The following is a 19,847-nucleotide window of genomic DNA, read 5'->3' as shown; positions in this document are numbered from 1 at the left end:
TTGTTGAAGATTTTGCATCTATGTTCACAACATACTTTTCTTTTTATTGCAATGTCTTTGTCCAGTTTTGGTATTAGGACAATCCTAGGCTCAAACAATGAGTTAGAAAGTATTCCTCTTGGGGCGCCTGGGTGGCTCTGTCGGTTAAGCCTCCGACTGCGGCTCAGGTCAGATCTCATGTTCGTGGGTTCGAGCCCCGCATGGGGCTCTGTGCTGACAGCTAGCTTGGAGCCTGGAGCCTGCTTCCAGTTCTGTGTCTCCTTCTCTCTCTGCCCCTCCCCCTCTCGTCTCTGTCTCTCTCTGTATCAAAAATAAATAAAACATTAAAAAAAAGAATTTAATAAATAAATAAATAATAATAATTTAAAAAACATTAAAAAAAAGAAAGTATTCCTCTTGCTTCTATCCTCTGAAAGAGATTGTAGAGAATTGTATGATTTCTTCCTTAAATATTTTGTAGAATCCACGTGTGAACCCATCTGAGCCTAGTGCTTTCTGTTTTAGAAGATTATTAATTATTAATTAGATTTATTTGATACAGGCCTATTCAATTGTCTATTTCTTGAGTTTTGGCAGCTTGTGTCTTTTAAAGAATTGGTCCAAAGGTACCTGGGTGGCTCAGTCAGGTAACTGTCTGACTTTTGGTTTTGGCTCAGGTCATAAACTTGTCATTTGTGAGTTCAAGCCCCACATTGAGCTCTATGCTGACAGTGTGGAGCCTGCTTGGGATTCTCACTCTCCCTGTCTCTCTCTGTCCCTAAACTGCTTGCTCTCTTTGTCTCTCTCTCAAAATAAATAAATAAACTTAACAAATTAAAAAAAAGCATTGGTCCATTTTATCTAGGCTATCAAGTTTGTGGTCATATAGTTGCTCATAGTATTCTTCTACTATCCTTTAATGTCCCTGGAATCTGCAGTGATGTCCTTATTTTGTTTCTGATACTAGTAATTTGTGCTATATTTTTTCTCTTTTTAAAGTTTATTTTATTTATTTTGAGAAAGAGAGAAAGCATGAGCAAGGGAGGGGCAGAGAGAGAGAGAGGGAGAGAGAATCCCAACCACATTCCATGCTGTTAGCACAGAGCCTGACAAGGGGTCAATCTTACAAACTGTGAGATCATGATCTGAGCCAAAATCAATAGTCAGACACAACCAACTGAGTCACCAGGTGTCCCTCTCTTTTTCTTAATTACCCTGGCTAGAAGCTTACTATTTTTATCAGTCTTTTGAAAGAACCAGTTTTTTTGATTTGTTGGGTTTTTTTCTATTAATATCCTATTTTTAATTTCATTGATTTCTGCTCTAATTTTAGTTCTTTCCTTTTTAAATAATTCTCGTTATTTCTTATTCATACTTTGGATTTAATTCTTCTTTTTCTAGCTTCTTAAGATGGAAGCTTAGAGTATTAATTTTAGATCTTTCTTCTCTTCTAATATATGCCTCCAATGCTATAAATTTCCCTCAGAACTGCTTTTGCTGCATGGCACATTTTAGTAATATGTATATTCATTTTTATTAGGTCAAATTATTTTGTAATTTTTCTTGAGATTTCTTCTTTGCTTAGAAATGTGTTGTTTAATCACCAAGCAATTTGGGATTTTCAGCCCTCTTTCTTTTATGGATTTTTGGTTTATGAATTGTGGTCTGAGAGCAGACATTGTATGATTTCTATTCTCTTAAACCTGTTAAGGTATCACTTATAGCCCAGAATGTGGTCTATATTGATCAATGTTCCATGTGCGCTTGAGAAGAACGTGTAATCTGCTGTTGTTGAATGAAGGAGTCTATAGATGTCAAGTATATCCAGTTAAGTGATCTATTGAGTTCAACTATTTCCTTATTGATTTTCTGCCTGCTGGATATGTCTACTTCTCATTTCTGGCTTTTGATCCATTCTGATAATCTGGTTTTAATTGGTCTATTTAAATCATTGATGTTTAAAGTGACTCCTAATATATTTATGTTAATATCTACCATATTTGTTACTGTTTTTTATTTGTTGCTCTTGTTCTTTCCTTATTTCTGTTTTCCACACTTTTTATGCCTTTTATGGTCTTAACTAAACACTTTATGATTTCATTTTCTCTTCTTAGCATATCAATTATACTTCTTTTTTAATTTTTACTTTATTTTCTTATTATTCTCATGTTAGATAACATACAGTATAGTCTTGGCTTCAGGAGTAAATTCCAGTGACTCATCACTTACATACAACACCAAGTGCTCATACCAATAAATGCCCTCCTTAATGGCCATCGCCCATTTCCCCACCCCCATCAACCCTCAGTTTCTTATGGTTTGCCTCACTCTCTGTTTTTATCTAATTTTTTATACTTATTTTTTTTAAATTGAAGTTTCATTGACACACAATGTTACATTAGTTTCGGGTATACAACATAGTGATTCCACAACTCTATACCTTATGCTATGCTCACCATAAATATAGCTACCATCTGCCACAATGCAACACTATTAAAATACCATTGACTATATTCCCTATGCTGTAGCTTTTATCCCCATGACTTTTTCATTCCATAACTGGAAGCCTGTAACTCTCACTCCCCTTCACCCATTTTGCCCATCTCTCAACTCCCCTTCCCTCTAAAAAACACCAGTTTGTTCTCTATATTTATGAGTCTGTTCTGCTCTGTATGTTTATTTCTTTTGTGCTTTTGGATACCACATGTAAGTAAAATCATATGATATTTATATATATGTATATATGATATTTATATATATGTATATATGATATTCTTTTTTCAACTTACTTCATTTAGCCTAATACCCTCTAGATATGGCAAGATATCTTTTTTCATCAATGAGTAATATTCCATTGCATATGTACACCACATCTTCTTTATTCATCTATTGATGGACACTTAGGTTGCTTCCATATTTTGGCTATTGTAAATAATGCTGCAGTGAACATAAAGATGCACATATCTTTTCAAATTAGTGTTTTCATTTTCTTTGGGTAACTACCCAGTAGTGGAATTACTAGATTACTAGATAGTAGTGAAATTACTAGATACTAAAAAGGTATTTCTCTTTTTAATTTTCTTGAGGAATCTTCATACTGTCTTCACAGTGTTTGCACCAATTTACATTACCATTAACACAGCAGGTGGGTCTCCTTTACTCCACATCCTCATCAACACTTGTTATTTTATTTATTTATTTATTTATTTATTTATTTATTTATTTTTTGATGCTAGCCATACTGGCTAGTGTGAGGTGAGACATCACTGTAGTTTTGATTTGCATTTCCCTGATGATTAGTAATGTTGGATATCTTTTCATATGGCTGTGGGCTATCTGTATGTCTTCTTTGGAAAAATGTCTCTTTGGGTGCTCTGTCCATTTTTTAATTGGATTGTGTGTGTTGAGTTATATAAATTCTTTACATATTTTGAATACTAACCTGTCATTAGATATACCATTTGCAATTATCTTCTCCCATTCAGTAGGTTGCCTTTTAATTTTGTTGATGGTTTCCTTTGCTGTGCAAAAGTTTTTTATTTTGGTGTAGTCAGTTATACTTTTTAAACTTTTTAAAGTGACTGCCAAAGGCTTTGCAATATACATTTGCAACTAATCCAGATTTACTTTCAAATAACATTATGTCAACTCACAGGTAGAATAAGTACCTAATAACAAAAAAATATCCTAATTCTTCCCTCTCATTGCTCACATTAATGCTGTCATTCATTCTACTTATCCATGAGCATACCTAAGTGTGTACACACACACACACACACACACACACACACACACACTACACTGTTACTCTTATTATTTTTATTTTACTTTCACTCAGTCTTTTCCCAGTGCTCCTTTATGCAGATCTAAGATTCTGGCCTATATTATATCCTCTCTCTGAAAAACTTCTTTTAACATTTCTAGAAATTAACATCTATCAGCAAAAAATATATTCAATTTTTGTTCATCTGAGAAAGTTATTATTTCTCTTTCACTTTTAAGGGATATTTCCACAGGGTATATAATTCTTGGTTGGTGATTTTTTTTCCTCTCTACAGTATAAATATCTCACTCCACTCTCTTCTTGTTTGCATGGTTTCTGAGAAGAAGTCAGAACTAATACTCATCTTTGTTCCTTTTTTTCCCTTTTTTAAATGCTTCTTTTATTTTTGAGAGAGAGAGAGAGAGCAAGGAGGAGGGGCAAAGAGAGAGAAGGAGACACAGAATCCGAAGTAGGCTCCAGGGTCTCATCTGTCAGCACTGAGTTGGATGCTTAACCAACTGAGCCACCCAGGTGTCCCATCATCTTTGCTCCTTTTAAAATTTGTTTTAAAAAAATGCTTGTATTTATTTTTGAGAGAGAGAGAGAGAGAGAGAGACAGAGTACAAGCAGAGGAATGGCAGAGAGAGAAGGAGACTCAGAATCTGAAGCAGGCTCCAGGCTCTGAGCTGTCAGCACAGAGCCCCACACGGGGCTCACACTCATCAACCACAAGATCATGACCTGAGCCAAAGGCGAACACTTAATTCACTGAGCCACCCAGGCTCCTTTTTAAGTAAGTAAGGTGTATTTTTCTTGTGACTTTTTTCAAGATTGTTTATTTTTTCTATACTTTGTATATGATATGCATGTGTATCTTTGTTTTGTTTTGTTTTGTTTTGATCATTATTTTCTTGGTTCCTTGAGCTTGTGGATTTGTGGTGTGGTGTCTGACATTAATTTGGGGGAAATTTCCAGTCAGTATTGCATCAGATATTGCTGCTATTTTTTTAACTCTCTTCCTTCTGGTGTTCCTGTTACAAGTATGTTAGACCTTTTGTAATTGCCCCACAGTTCTTGGATATTCTGCTCTGGGGTATTTTTTCCCCAGTCTTTTTTTATCTTTAATTTTCAGTTTTGGAAGTTTCTATTGTCATTTCTTCAGAAATTCTTTCCTTAGCCATGTCCAGTCTACTAATAAGCCATCAAAGGCATTTTTTCCTTTCTGTTACTGTATTTTTCATGTGTCGCATTCTTTTATCTTTTCTTGGAATTCTCATCTCTCAGGATTCCTGGCTGGCTTAGTGGATGGAGCATGCAACTCTTCATCTTGAGGTTCTGAGCTCAAGCCCCATGTTGGGTGTAAAGATTACTTAAAAATAAATTCTCAAAAAAATAATTTCCATTACTTTGCTTACATTATCTATCTGTTCTTGCAGGTTGTCTACCTTTCCTATTTAGGACCATAACATATTAAAGTTTAAAAGAATTCTTGGTCTGATACTTCCAACCTTTCTGCCATATCTGATCCTGGTTCTGATGCTTGTTCAATGTCTTCAAACTGTGTTTTTGTCTTTAGTATTCCCTTCTGGATGTCAAATAGAGGGTTCAGCTCCACCTCACATCCTTCCAGACTTGACTGAACCAAATGTAATGAGTTACCTGCTAAGGACCATTGGCCTGAACTCATGTAAGCATGGCATGTGTTGTGATTCAATGAGGATCTCGGGTTCTCCCACTTTTTCTGCTAGGTGTTAACCTATTACCTTCTCAACTTTGTAAACCAATTACTTTTTTCTGCCTCCCAGCTATTTACCTGACATTGCTTAACACAATCAGGAATTTACAAAACAGACAAAAGGCCACAGTCATGCCTGAATTTTTTCTTTTTTTTTAGTTGCATTGGTCTTAATTCTAGGAATCAATATTTGGCATCTTCTTCTATCACAAATAAGAGCTGGAGCCCCAGAATCTTCCTTCCACTCCTGCATCTTCAGGGGAGCCTCTTCCTGGGCTTCCCACTGAATTCAGGCCAAGTCCAGTCCTCTCTTCCACTGCCTGGAAACACTGGACACAGGCTGTTTATCCTAACAGATAAGAGTGCTCTCTGCTATGGGCGGCTATGAGCTGCCTCCCACAACTGGCTGTTTGGTCCATTTCTCATTTGGCAGTTGTAGAACTATCCAAAGCAGGAGATTTTGAATATGTAAGCAGAACTCACACAGGGAATCATCACTTTCCAAAAGTCCTGGGGTGAGGCTGAACTAACCCTCTTCTGGAAAGGGCTGTTCTATATGCTATTGTTACTCACAGTGTGTTGTCCTTCAAGGTAAACCTTAGAAAGTAAATAAATTCCATTCAAATCAAATCAATAAATACTTGCTAAACGACAAGTAGGAAACAAGAATTCTGACTAAGACCTATCATGCCGCTGGGGACTTCCCACCCACCATCTGCTGGAGGGAGGATTTCTGTGACTGCGTCTCCATTTGGGCTCTTATTCTATTCTGTTCTATTCATTCACTGTCACTGAGAAATATTGTTAGTTCTACACAGGAGGGTCCTCTCTATATGGCTTAAAAGTAGAACAAGAAATATATGTGCTTGTGTCCATGCATGAGAGAGTTGTTTGTTTGTTTTTAAATCCTCAAGAATGCCTGCACAGGTAAAAGTAAGACAGACTTCTTTTGTTCTTAAGGACAGAATGTTTATGTTTTTTATTTTTTAAACATGTTTTATTTATTACTGAGAGACAGAAGCATGAGCATGGGAGGGGCAAAGAGAGGGGGAGACACAGAATATGAAGGAAGCTCCAGGCTCTGAGATATCAGCACAGAGCCTGATGCAGGGATCGAACTCACAAACTGTGAGATCATGACCTGAGCCAAAGTTGGACACTTAACCAACTGAGCCACCCAAGTGCCCCCATGAGACAGTTTAAATTTTTTTTCTGTTTCTTATTTATTTTTGAGAGACAAAGAGAGACAGCACAAGCAGGAGAGAGTCAGAGAGAGAGGGAGACAGAGAATCTGAAGCAGGCTCCAGCTCTGAGCTGTCAGCACAGAGCCTGATGCAGGGCTTGAACCCATGAACCGTGAAATCATGACTGGAGCCAAAGCCAGCCGCTTAACCGACTGAGCCACCGAGGTGCCCCATGAGAGAGTTTTAAATCAACTTAATACATAGAGTCCTCCAACAGGTAATCAAGAGAAGCATGCTAAATTTCTCACTTAATAAATTATCTAAAGGTAATGTAAAGCCTCTTTCGTCATCTTTTTTTTCTCCATAACCTACCCAAGGATGGCTTATGACATTTAGATTATAAAAAATAATTACACTTGTAGAACATAAAGAATAGGGCTGCCTTCTGCATTGTGACTTGTAGCCTTTCCTGCAGGTGACTTGCAGGTGTGTCCCTCACAGTGAAGGGATGACATGCTACTGTGGCTGCATATCTACCTTTGCCTTGACCAACCCACCAAGACTTATTCTGTGTTCCTGATTCTTATAAGCTGTATGCTTTAGAGCACCATACCCTGAAAGGCCCCATTTCTCCTTAACCACTAAGGAAAATTAGCTAACTCGAGGTAACCATAGGCCCCACTCTAGTGACATGATGCCTTTGTACATCCTGAAATCATCATTTAAAGCCAAGTTTGGGAGGAATACCTTGAATGCTTTGGCACTGTCCTTTCAATACTCTATTCCAATGGTTCTCAACTCTGGCTGTACAAGGTGAAGATCCAGTACAATGGGAGTCACTACCGGCAAAATGCCTCCGAGAAAATAAATTATTTAAGTGCAAAAACTGCAGACCTAAGTTCAATAAAGTGACAATAGAAATAACCCAAAGATCCACAACCAAAAGTATTGTAGAAACCTTACTCTCCAACTCTCTTCTCCATTTATCTAACGTTTCCTCCTTTGTCAAGAAAACAAATAGGTTAGTACATAATGTGCCCCAAATGATCTCTTCACATATTATCTTCATTATCATATATCTCCAGTCTACTAATATTCTCAATATATATCTAGTCCTTCAATTGTTAAGACTTTTTTTGTGGACCATTCCCAAGCATGTCATCAGCATTCTTAAAAGTAGAGACACTCTTCTCTCAACATCCACTTTAAGAAAGTAAGAAATGTTATTTTTTTGTTTTTGTTTTGTTTTGTTTAAGTAGGACCCATGCTGGATGTGAAGTCCAATGTGGGACTTGAACTCACAACCATGAGCTCAAGACCTGAGCTGATATCAAGAGTCAGCTGCTTAACTGATGGAATCACCCAGGTACCCCTAAAATGCTTTTTAAATGATGCATCTTGCCTCTTTTATTCTGTCCCACTCTGCTCTGCTCCTTCCCCCCTCCCCTCTCTTCTCTTTTCCTTCTTCCCTCTTCACACTGTTCTAACCCTTTAAAATGGTAGCAATACCTTCTTATGATCTATTTCTACGTATTTTCTCAAGTCATGTTTGGGTTAAGGAACTTGAGAACTCTTCCCAGAAAAGACTGGTTCAGAGAAGGCCAATGTCAGTAGAGTGTTTCTTCAATATGCATTGTAGAGAATCTAAAGGGATATCAATACTAGAATTGACTAAAAGTCAATCCAAACTTTCAAAGTTCTTGCTCCCAATATTAATCAGTGAAATTCTCAGCTTGTAATGGATTCACCTTGACTTTCTTGAAGATTTAGGTGTGCTGCTCATGCTATTCATTATTTAACACATCAAATCTTTCAGGAATCCTCAAGATTAAAAACAATTTTTTTTAGTTTTATATCTTTATTTTGAGAGAGAGAGAGAGAGTAAGTGTGCAAGTGGGAGAGGGGGAGAGAGAGAGACTCTCAAGTAGGTTCTTTACTGTCTGTGTGGAGTGCCATGTGGGGTTGAAACTCACAAACTGCGAGACACCACTACTGGATAAGGAGAGCTTTGGGAGCCAGAGGTCCGAGAAAAGAACAACAAAACAGATGTGGAAATAGACAAAGGACAAACTGGATCAAATTCTCAGTCTGACAGGGAGACTGCGCTTTCTCTGACCCTACTGCTTTTGTTTTCTTTCTGAGACATTAGTAGAAGACCATCCTGGAGGTGAGAAGAGAGAGTGAATTTCCATAGTGAGGGGCTACCTCAGGACCCTTTCCAAACTGCTGGTGGGTTATGTCTGAAATGTCTAGGAGACCATTTTTTTTTTTCTACTTTGAGGAATTAGGCTGAAAATACAATCCCATCCTGGGAGGGGTAACAGAGTTAAAGTCATAATTTTTAAAAAGGCCTGAGTTTAAATCTAGGGCAGTGGTGGGCAAACCAGTCTGTGGTCCAAAGCCTACCTGTTGCCAGTTTTTGTGTGGTCCAGCTTTTGAGTGGTTTTTAGATTTTTAAATGATTGTAAAAGAAATCAAAAGAATAGTATCTTCTCATGTGAACATTATGAAATTCTTCTCAGTGTTCAGTAAATAAACTCATCCGTTTACACATTGTGTACTTCAGTGACAGTTGAGTAGTTATGACAGGGACTGTATGAAGTCCTCTATCCCTGTGCAGAACTGCCTACATCAAGTCATAGGAACAATCTTTAATCCAACAGCACTTTGAGGGTTGTACATATTGGCATAGCATGACATTTTATAAGTTTTTAAAAACAGTTCACATTTTATTTAGGTTAAAATAAACTATACAAAATCGATTTTCTTCACCAAAAAGAACAGCAATATTTTCTGCATTATTCCTAGACAAACCACAAAGCACTTAGTTTTGTAAGTTTTCGGGTTTTGTTTAGAAGTTGAGATGAGGCAGTCCATACAGCCATGGAAAAAGACAGAGGAAAACAAACAAATCAGTTGTTGGTGTCCACGGGCTTGGATCCTGTCTTGACCATGAAACAGAGGTGTTGGACATACACCTGTTAATAAGCTTATGAAGACTGAGGCTCAACAAAGAATGTAAACAGCAACAAACCGATGTGGAACAACAATGGCAGGCTCACCGTTACAACTGTCACTTGTTCCCAGGTTCATGATAACGACAAAACCTATACTCAAATCCTTTCTTGGCAAACACATGTTTCTCTCTCACTGGTGACTACCTTAACTGCCCCTTACAGATTTTTTTGGTAATGTCTATTTATTTTGAGAGAGAGAAAGAATATGCCTGGGGGGGGGGGCGGGCAGAGAGAGGGAGAGAGAATCCCAAGCAGGCTCTGCACTGTCAGCACAGAGCCTGACTCAGGATTTGATCCCGTGAACTATGAGATCATGACCTGACTTGAAATCAAGAGTCAGGACATCCACCCAACCAACTGAGCCACATGGGTGTACCACAGATCTTTAACATACTTAACATCCCTACTATTCAAAGGTCACTCATGAACTTCATTATAATATTTTATAAAATGTATTCCTTCTTCCCATACCTCTTCAAAATCTATTTCTTCTAAGAAGTGATAACTCAATATCCGACAGTTGGATCCAGTGATAATAAATGTTATGTCTAAAATGACTTAACTAAAACAATTCCAAAGTGCCATTAACAGAGATCCCATAGAAGTGTTCTGTGGCACTTTCAGTGCTATCTTTTGGAATAACAGTTATGTCTCCAAAGCACAAGAGTTCAATCAATGGCCATTTAAATAGGCAGATTATCAATGGCTGATGTACTCAATGAGAAGTCGATAGGTCAAGATATTCAGTGATTGGGGCACCTGGGTCTGAGTGGCTCAGTCGATTAAGTGTGGTGTCTTGATTTTGACTCAGGTCATGATCTCACATGGTTTGTGGGTTCAAGCCCACTGACAGTGTAGACTCTGCTTGAGGTTTTCACTCTCTCCCTCTCTCTGCCCCTCTCCTGTTCACATTCTCTCTCTCTCTGAAAATAAACATTAAAAACTATTTTTTAAAAATATATTCAGTGATTAAGTAGCCTACATACTTATAGCTTTTCTGTAAGATGTTCTCACATTTCTCACAGATTTTTCCAAATAACAAACATAAGACAAAACTTAACTTTATTTTTTTAACTTTTTTAAATGTTTATTCATTTTTGAGACAGAGAGATGTGAGCACAAATGGGGGAAGGGCAGAGAGAGAAGGAAACACAGAATCCAAAGCAAGATCCAGGCTCTGAGATGTCAGCACAAAGCCTGACGTAAGGCTCGAACCCACAAACTGTGGGATCATGTCCTGAGCTGAAGTCAGACGCTTAACTGACTAAGCCACGCAGGTGCCCCAGAGAAAGCTTACTTTAAAGGCCTCTTAGGTATTTTCAATGGCTTCTGAGTTATTTGTAGGAAGCTCTTAGTAATAGAGTTTGATATATGTGTCCACCATTACATCCAGATCGTGTTTTATATCAAAATTTATGTTGCGTAAAGCCAAATTACTTGACCTTTGGTCTTCTGTCAAAGTGTTCCTCAGGTATGCTTTGAGACACTTTCACCCGTGTTCATAGCACTCATTCTCAGCCTTCATCACGGGAAGAATACACAGGATTTTCAGCAATGCATAAATATTAGGAAAAACTTGATGTTTTGCCAGGTACAGTGTTTCATAAATGGTGAATGGAAGCTCTATGTCTTTCACTCTTTGTTTCCACTTGATTCTCCTACAATGCAACTCAGGTGAGAGGGTGTCATAATTAGGCAAGTCACTTCTGAACATGTCAGCTTGGTGCCCCTCCAGTGTATTAAATTTGAGCTGTCCCATGACAGAGGGTACCAGGGATAAGCATTTAAGAGCTCTGAGGTGCTGTTCTGAGAATGTCTTTCAGTTCCTAAATAATGTGTTCCACTGTTGGAACATTGCAGTTTCTTTATAGTGACTCTCAGAGGTTAGCTGAGATTCCAGGTTTCCTCGCTGGGCTGTGTGGAATTCTCCAGCGAGTTTCAGCTGAATATCAAGCTTGGATTTTTCGAGCCGAAATTCATGACAAACTTCAATATTTTTCCATCATTTCATTCCATGAATACAGCACTGCAGTCAAACTACTGACTGCCAAGAAGACATTGGAGGTTTGTCCCTGGAGATATTTCCCAAAGGCTCTTGTATCACTTCTTGGCCTTTTGGCTAAGATCAAGTGTAGTATCTGTTCTTATCAGTTTAATGCCTGATACATCCTCTATCCAAAGGCTCGTGTAAAAGATCTTTAGGAACAACAGTGGCAATGAGGAAATCAAAAACTGTTACCAGCTGTATACTGATTCCATCTAATGTTTGTGTCACCGTCTAAACATAAAACAACTGTTTAGGAGGTCCACTAAAATTTCACAAGCATCATGCCTGCCTGTCCACTGGGAATGACAGATGTCCTTCAGTTCAAGCTCTAAAAGCAGTTGTGGAGATCAATGGAAGAAAGAACAAGCTTCTTCTATTGTTCCTAATGCAGCACATTAGGAACACAGACAGACACTGATTTTGCCAACCACATATTTAAGGCACGGGAAGAGCAAAGTGTTTAGACAGCTTGGAGATATTTCTCTAAAAGTCTACAAGGAACAGCTTTCATTTTGGAAGCAAATCCACTATACACAATGTAAGCCTGGCCATGAAAATACTCCAGTTTAATCCCCACTTCTCCGTTATCTCAGTGTGAAATTTCAAAATTTCTGCATCAATTTCATAAGGCAAGAAGCCTACAAATTCCTCTCTCAGGTTATGAGATTCATCAACACACCTCACCAACACAGGCAAATATTCTTCCCCTGCTATGGCCATTATGGCATCAGTGATGATGGAAAAGAAGAAGTGGGGGCCTCTTACTGCCCTGAGGGTTCTCTCCGGAATGCAGTTCTCACAGATCTCTACAGCATCTGCCTCTGCTGTTTTCTTGAGCAGAACAATGTGTTAACTGCTGTTGTCTCAAAGTGCTTTCTCAATTTCTTCATCAGAATTTATCCCGCACTCCAGCAGTGCTTGAACAAAGAGATTCTCTGGGAATTCATCAGTTTCGTGTCCACCTTATTTTCGTGTCCATGCCTTATTTTCTTATAAGAATCAAAATTTCAGGGACACCGGGGTGGTCCAGTAGGTCAAGCATCTGAGTCTTGCTTTCAGCTCAGGTCATGATCTCACAGTTCATGACCCTCCATATCAGTTTGAGTTTGAGTGCAGAGCCTGCTTAAGATTATCTCTCTCCCTCTCTCCGTCTCTGCCCCTCCCCTGCTTGTTCTCTCTCTTTCTCAAAATAAACGAAAAAATTTTTTTGAAGAATCAACATTTCAAATAAAGATTTTAAGTATCCTTTGTTTTCTTTCTTTTCAAGGGTTGAATGAAAAATATCTTCATCCTGGTCTTCACCTCCTTCTTCTGCACTAGGATTCTGAACACTGCTGTCATTTATTTATTTTTGTTTCTTTTCAGAATTTTCATCATTTTTTTCTGTTTCAGTTTCCTGATTTAATCTTCACTCATTTCTTTTATTAGTTTTTTGTGTCTAATATGTGGATTGCTCAAATGACTGGTAAGATCAAACAGATATTGTTGGTATTACATTATCTCCAAGAACTGTCCCATAAGGACTAATTCTACAGATTACAGAGGTCTCAAAGTGTTTGGCACATAATCGATAATGTTTATGTAGTTGGTCAGGTGTTTTACCTTCAAAGTCTGTTCTCCTACAATTCTCCACTCACTTTTGGCATCTGGCAGGACCCCTTGGGAACCTGGAGAAGGCCCGGTCCAGCTTTCTCGTGCAGCTGGGGGCAGCATGGAAGTTCTCATTGGCGCCACACAGACCTGCGTACCCATCCCTCCCTGCCTTCTCTGGGCAGCCTTTCTGTGGGTTGGGTCCAGGAGGGAAGTCAGGTTGGAGCACCAGGGGAGAGAGACCTATAAATTTTTATGACCAGTACATAAATGGGAGACAAAAATGGTAGAAAAGTAAACTTCAAATATTATACTTGTAAAACATAATGGAGCATGGATTATTCTGTCATCAACTGGATGACAAAGAACTGTGTTTTTTATTATGAAGTAATGTTATTGCTGTGCTAAAACTGTAGTATCTGTCAGTATGACTTATAACTAAGCAATCATAACAATATTCCCAACTTATAGGAAAACATTTGTCACTTTTCAGTGGAAAGTAGAAGGACTACTTCATTAAGGTATAATTTTTTTACAAAATTTTTTGAAATGAAGCTGCAACCAAAGTAAGTTTCTAAATAGTTCATTTTTAGATAAAATGAGTCCTTGACAAGTGGTGTTGTCATATTTGATTCCAAGCCAGAGAAATGTGTCCAGAGAAAATAAACTGGTTTAAGACTATTAACTTTTGGGGGAAAAGGACTCAAAGAGTTTAGACATTGGAAGCAATATCAATAGTCCATTTAAAAAGAAGCCAAGTGATTTCAGGGGGTTTCCTTGGCTTTTGGTAAATCAACATACTGTTCAGTTGTTTATTCAAGGAATCAATGCCAGATCTAAAGTCACTGAGCTTCACCTCTATGAATGGTCTGTATGAAACAATTGAGAATATTTTAGAAAACACTAATTTAGTACAACCTGAAGTGGAATCTGCTAAGATGTGCTATGATGATGTGCTATGTGCCATGTGACAAAATGTATGTGGAGAAGAAAAGTGCTTAGTTGGATGAATTTACAGATTTTGAAAATTTAAGGTGTTTAAAGACTTCATTATATTCATTGTATTATTTATCAGCAGGTACTTCTTTTTTAATGTTTACTTATTTTGAGAGAGAGTACATGTACAAGTAGGGGAGGAGCAGGGAGAGGAAGAGAGAGAATCCCAAGCAGTCTCTGTGCAGAGCTTGATATGGGGATCAGTCTCACGAACTATGAGATCATGACCTGACCCCAAATCAAGATTCAGTCACTTAGCTGACTGAGTCACCCAGGCACCCTTATAAGCAGGTACTTCTGAGAAACATATTTGATATTGTGTGTTACTGAATTGGTATTGTCAATAGTAAACTTCTACTCTCATGGACTTAGTATCTTGAGTACCCAAAATTTTGACATAGATAGAAGCAAATCCTTAATTGCCCTACCACACAGCAGTGTGACATTTTAGCACTGATTAAATTATATTAATATTATATTCAACCCAGGATCAAGATTGAAATTTCTCTGAATGAGGACTTTCTTCAATTACTGTTACTTAACAGTGAGTGATTTTGGAAATTAGCTTTTGCTGCTGACTTATGTTCCTTAATGAATTGAACCTAAAACTATAGGGCAAAGCTGAGCTTATATGCAAAATTTACACTGCAGCAAAGTCATTTTGATGACAACTAATGTTTGAATCATAAGTAATATCAAGCTGCTGTTTTTACTTCCTATGTTGTCAAAAATTAAACCAAGAAGTTAAACCTCCATCCCACACGAATTTGCAGAGAATATATTTTCTAAGCTCAACGACAGTACCAAAAGTATTTTTTGGACCTCACTTCATATGCAAAAGAAGAGTCTCATATTTCAAAATCCATCTAATTGTGCAAAATCCATCTAGCTTCCACTTAACTTTCATTTGAACTGATTGATCTACAGTAACATGCTAAAAGGCACTTATCAAGGAAAGAATATAATAGAATTTTATAAATGACTCACGTAATTAATGTTTTCTATTAAAATCACATGCTTGTGATTAGTATCACTATTCAGCTGTGCCTATTTGTGTGACAAGACACTTTCTTACTATATAAGTGTGTATTTCAATTTTGTCTCTTAGCCTTATTAAACCTATAGGATTTACTCTCTGGCCTTTCACAGAAAAAAGAAAAGCCTCTGACCTAGAGAACCGTGGGTGTCTTGAAGAAGCAGGGAGAGCTCATTGAAGGACTGCTTGCTAAAAAGTTTGGCTAAGTATGAAGCCTAATTATTCTGACTTAGCAAACAAAGCCTTGTCAGCAGTCATATTACTTTAATCAAAAATAGAGCTGATCCAAAGCTATATCTTTCTGCTATAAACCTAACATGTAAGATTTAGTTTCAGCAAACAACACCAGCTGTCTCTCATCAACGTTGCCAATTTGAATTTTTGTTAGTTTTATAGTTTTGTTTGTATTGTATTTGTACAACTTGCTTTGGCTTCAGACATCGGTAAGATTTATCCTCTATGTGAACATAGGTGAGAACCCCCTAATTCTCCCAGATGTATTTTCATTTCTTGAAAAGGAACTCTATGAATGCACATGAATTTGTTTCTTCAAGTGTTAAAAAAATTAAGTGAACCATTTTGCATCCAGAGATTGCGGATACAGGGCACCTGGGTGGCTCAGTCGATTGAGTATCTGACTTCAGCTCAAGTCATGATCTAGCAATTCACAAGTTTGAACCCGTTTTCTAGCTCTGTGCTGACAGTTCAGAGCCTGGAGCCTGCTTCTGATTCTGTGTCTCCCTCTGTCTCTGCCCCTCCCCTGCTCACACTGTGTCTCTCAAAATGAATAAACATTAAAAAGAAATTTAAAAAGAGAGAGATTGCATACATCATAGAGCGTCTAGAAGAGACTGTGTCTGGCAGAATTGACTTTAACAAAAGTCAGGTCTTTCCTCTTCAAATGCAGTGATTCTGAAACCTAACATGCACAGAATCACCTGATGAGCTTGTTTAAAAACGTGCACTGTCCCAAACTTTTCTCCCAAGGCCCAGGAGTATTCACTTCAGTCACACATCTCAGAACACCACGATTGATGACCTGGACAACCATATTTTGAGAAACATGCTTTCAGATTCCTGATTTTCATGGCTTCATTCTGCCTTTACCTGAGAACCAATAGGATCCTTCATGCAGCATCCAGGTGATTTTTTTCTACAAGAACTCCTTACCGTAAAAGGTGAGATAGGCAGAAGGGAGTAGCCCATTCCACCTTGGTATCTTGTTATTACAAATCCTAAACTATACTTGTTTGCAGAACATTCTAGAATACAGCAAGTGCCTTGAACTATTTTGTTTGTAACTAACTAGAAGTAACTAGAGTTTTAAAATTCAACTACCAAATAAAGAAACTCTGAAGTAAAAAATAATATGTGACAGGGACAAATTTTCTATCAATCTAGTTATTTTTTCAAAAAGCCTCAAACAACAATCTCAATAATCTTACATTTTAGTGATTTTCTGCAATTTGCACTAAAGGTTCAAACATGCATGAAAAAGCCCCTGCTTCATTGCCTAAAAAACCAGACAAATAGATAATCATTTAGAAGAAAATTATTAGATAAAAACCATGAGTCCAGCACATACTTAATGGTTAGTATAGAGTCAGTACCACTGAATTGAAGTCTCAGTGTAAAGGCATCAAAAACCTAGTGTCTTTAAACAAGCAAAATCCCTAAATTCGGGCCACTTCCTAAGCTAACATTGCTGTGGACTTTTACTGAACACGTTTATGCCAGTTCGCTTGTCCCCATAACCCATTGCCCATTAAAACAGGATGCATTTATTAGAAACAAAGGCTTTTTCTAGGAAAGAAGAGATTTTTAGCACTGGGAAATTATGGATCAAGGCTCACCTGTTAGCAGGAAGCTGCAGGGCGGTGAATTCCAGTCCTAACTCAGCTTCCGGTGTTGATATGGCTACAGGGGCTTGGGTTCACCGCCCAGGCTCCTCACCCGTGAACCTGGAACAGCAACGCGCCTTCCTTTACAAAGGAACCATGTTGTGTAGCAAAAAAGTGACAATGGCATTTTCCCCAGTTCAAGAGATGAAATTACAGGCTCATTGTGACATTCTTCACACATACTTCAACAGCTCCCTGACATTTTAACTATTAATTGCTTGTTTATTCTCAGTTTCAATATTTTGTATTCAGATCCCTTTTCGTTCCTTAACCTTGCGTACCTCCCTGGCTTTAGTCTCTGTCGGTGAGCCGCTCACCGGCCTTCCTGACAAACATTACTCTCGACTCCCAGATCATCTATCCTTCCTAGCGACCCCTGGCCTGGGTCCTCTGGTGCTTCACACGCAAAGCGCTTACCGCCATGCCTCTGCCTGCTGCCTCTGGACACTAGTCAGCCGGCCAGCTACCAGTGGCGACCGTGGCTCTTGCATGGGATGGAGCACACTTCCCTCCTTGGCTCTTACCTAGTCCTCCCACAGGCAGCCCCCCGCCCCCTGTAATAATGCCCCTTATGTGTCATTAACTATGTCATGACCCCCCCTCCTCAGGGCATCTGTCACCTCCTAACTTCCTTCAGATTCCTGGCATTCTGTACATGAGGTTGTTCAATATGCCCACCAAATGGTAATTAATTATTAGACTTGTCATTCTTCAATGATTTGGTTTGTAAATTTTACTTAGAGAAAGAGGAGAGGAAAAAGGACACAACTCCAGGAATCCTATGATGACCTGAAAACTCTGATATCCACCCTCAAGTATCCTAGATCTTAATATTCAACTCCCCAAGATTATTCCCAACTAAATGGATTCCCTCGTTCTTTAATCAATAAACATTCTGTAATCACATAGACCCCATTAACTGAAAATAGTGTTTTAGTGTAGTGTGTGTACTTATTATATCATAGTTTATATTTGAAAAGGCATCTGTATGATTATTATATAGGAAATAGTAACATGTCACTAATGTGGCATTACAAAGAAGGCTTCCATTCCATGCAAGTTAAATTTGTGAATAAAGAAAATTGCCTCCTTAAAGACCAATCTTTTGAAAAATTTCACCATTTTTATGGTTTTTGAAATAATAATAAAATTAAACACTTCAAGGGCACCTGAGTGGCTCAGTCAGTTAAACATCTGACTCTTGATCTGAGGGGTTTTAGTTCAAGCCCCAAGGTGGGCTCTGTGCTAAGAGTGAATCTTACTTAAAAAAAAAAACTTCAATATCTACATAATTAGATTATCAATGGGTATATTTGTAAAATATATATAGATGCCAGCCTCCTTATATAATGAAAATCAAATATAATTTGGCTTTTTCATTTCATCTCCAGATCATTATTAAGAGCATCCGTTATTGAATATTGTAATAATCCAGTACTAATTTTGTTTCTTAGAATTCTTGTCACTCAGTAGTAGATTGCCAAATGATACTTCACGCTATCATTTTATTTGTTGACCCTTCTAATGCACCACTTCTAATCTACTCTGGACCACCAAACCAGGTAACCAAACTTGCTCACGCACCATTGGTAAGAATGTAAGGTAGTGCAGTTGCAATAGAAAATAGTATTGTGGTTCCCCCTTAGGTAGAAATAGAATTCCCAGATAATTCAGCAATTCCACTTCTCAATATATACTCAAAAGAATTGAAAGTAGTCTCTCCAAGAGATATTCATACACCCACATTTATAGCGGAACTATTCAGGATAGCCAAAGGGTGGAAGCAACCTAAGGATCCATTGACAAATGAATGGATAAACAAAATGTGGTATATCCATATGATGGAACATTATTAAGCCTTAAAAAACAAACGCTTTCCCCCAGAGTCCTACACTGTCCTGGGCAGAGTGACCACTTCCACCTTGGCCTTGAGCTGTGCATGTCAAGACCCAACCCTCACCCCTCCACTCTGCCCCCAGTAAAGTCCTTTGAAATCCCATGTAGTGGCTTTTTCTGTTCCCTTCCTTTCTTAGGTCCCAGGAGAGTCAAAAAAAGGAGAGAAAAGAATTGAGTAGGGGCAGCTGGAGTGAGGACAAAACCAGCTCAAGAGGAGGACCAGGGAGAGGACTCGTAGCTCCTCAGCTCCTGCTTTGCATCAGGCACAAGGGCTAGGTCAGTGTGCGCGTGTATGTGTGTATGTTATTACTCCATTTTACAGATGAGAAAAATGAGGCTTAGGGTGAGTGCCCCTTACCAAATGCTCAAAGTGAGTGAAATAAGAGAAACAAGTACGCTGTTGTAAGTTTATTATTTTCAGATTATATCATTCCTACTTTGGGGTGGGGGAAGAGAAAGAAGTTTAAAAAATAAAGGATGGAAATTCTGTCACATGATACAGCATGGATGAACTTTGAAGACATTATACTAAGTGAAATAAACTAGACACAGAAAGACAACGCTGTGTGACTCCACTTACATGAGGTACCTAGAGTGGTCAAATTCATAGAGATGGGTTGGGGGGCTGGGGAGAAGGGAAAACAGGGAGTTGCTTAATGGGTCAGAGTTTCAGTTTTGCAAGATGAAAAGAATTCTAGTGAGA

At 38.2% G+C, this 19,847-nt stretch overlaps 1 protein-coding gene, 1 long non-coding RNA gene and 2 pseudogenes across 2 annotated transcripts in view; 2 read left to right on the top strand and 2 right to left on the bottom strand.

The window, feature by feature from the left end:
• The window catches only part of CCNY (cyclin Y), a 298,139-nt gene extending 280,365 nt beyond the window's left edge, over window positions 1-17,774 (bottom strand). Inside the window, exons 1-2 of the mRNA XM_029953203.1 lie at window positions 17,666-17,774; window positions 17,201-17,308 (exon numbers count right to left, since the gene is read on the bottom strand). The gene's annotated coding sequence lies outside the window, so the exon portion shown is untranslated. The remainder of the gene's footprint in view (window positions 1-17,200; window positions 17,309-17,665) is intronic.
• LOC115305886 lies at window positions 11,778-11,942 on the top strand (annotated as a pseudogene).
• LOC115305348 lies at window positions 12,253-17,106 on the bottom strand (annotated as a pseudogene).
• A 947-nt stretch (window positions 17,775-18,721) lies between the features above and the next one.
• LOC115303435 overlaps window positions 18,722-19,847 on the top strand; it is a 12,958-nt gene continuing 11,832 nt past the window's right edge. The window contains exons 1-2 of the long non-coding RNA XR_003914055.1: window positions 18,722-18,810; window positions 19,282-19,420. This is a non-coding gene — a long non-coding RNA (uncharacterized LOC115303435). The remainder of the gene's footprint in view (window positions 18,811-19,281; window positions 19,421-19,847) is intronic.

This window comes from Suricata suricatta, chromosome 10 (assembly GCF_006229205.1).
Source record: "Suricata suricatta isolate VVHF042 chromosome 10, meerkat_22Aug2017_6uvM2_HiC, whole genome shotgun sequence".
NCBI lineage: Eukaryota > Metazoa > Chordata > Mammalia > Carnivora > Herpestidae > Suricata > Suricata suricatta.
Note: the sequence above shows the minus strand (reverse complement) of the source record. Positions and strands in the feature narration are given on the sequence as shown.